The sequence below is a fragment of the Ailuropoda melanoleuca genome, unplaced genomic scaffold (assembly GCF_002007445.2).
Source record: "Ailuropoda melanoleuca isolate Jingjing unplaced genomic scaffold, ASM200744v2 unplaced-scaffold25163, whole genome shotgun sequence".
Taxonomy (NCBI): domain Eukaryota; kingdom Metazoa; phylum Chordata; class Mammalia; order Carnivora; family Ursidae; genus Ailuropoda; species Ailuropoda melanoleuca.
In genome coordinates this window covers 1-653 of record NW_023195130.1, presented here as the reverse complement: position 1 = coordinate 653, position 653 = coordinate 1, and the positions used below count along the sequence as shown (strand labels likewise).

The window sequence follows — 653 nt, the reverse complement described above, 5'->3', positions numbered from 1 at the left end:
TGTATTTAGTTAAACAGGTAATTAGGTTAGTGCTCACTTCAGCAGCGCATATACTAAAATTGGAATGATAACAGGAAGATTAGCACGACACCTACACAAGTTGACACACAAATTCATGAAGCGATCCATATTAAAAAAAAAAATAAAAAGAGGTAATTAGGTTAAAATGAGCCCTTTAGAGTGGATCTTAGTCTAATCCTTANAGAGTGGGTCTTAGTCTAATCCTTACAAGAAGGGATTAGGACACACAGAGGTACACCAAGGGTGCCATGCACAGAGGGACAACCATAGGAAGCAGCAGCGAGGGGGCAGCTGTCTGCAAACGAAGGGGAGAGACCCAGCAGAAACCAACCCTGCTGACACCTTGATCATGGACTTCCAACATTCAGAACTTTGAGAAAATACATTTCTGTTGTTTAAACCACCCAGGCTGGGGTATTTTGTTTCGGCAGCCCTAGCAAACTAATACACCAAGGATTAGGGAAGGCATCCTGGAGAAAAGGGTGGCTAGGTTAAGAGGACTGTAAAAAGGCTATTTTCGGGGGGGGGTGAAGGGCACCTGAGTGGCTCGGTTGGTTAAGCACTGCCTTCGGGTCAGGTCATGATCCCAGGATCCTGGAATCCAGCCCCACATTGGGCTCCCTGTTCAGTGA

At 45.7% G+C, this 653-nt stretch overlaps 1 non-coding gene across 1 annotated transcript; it reads left to right on the top strand.

Annotated features, from left to right (window-relative positions):
- Positions 1-29: 29 nt before the first annotated feature.
- LOC117798105 lies at positions 30-135 on the top strand. The gene has a single exon (XR_004622824.1). It is a non-coding gene; the product is annotated as a U6 spliceosomal RNA (small nuclear RNA).
- Positions 136-653: the final 518 nt, after the last annotated feature.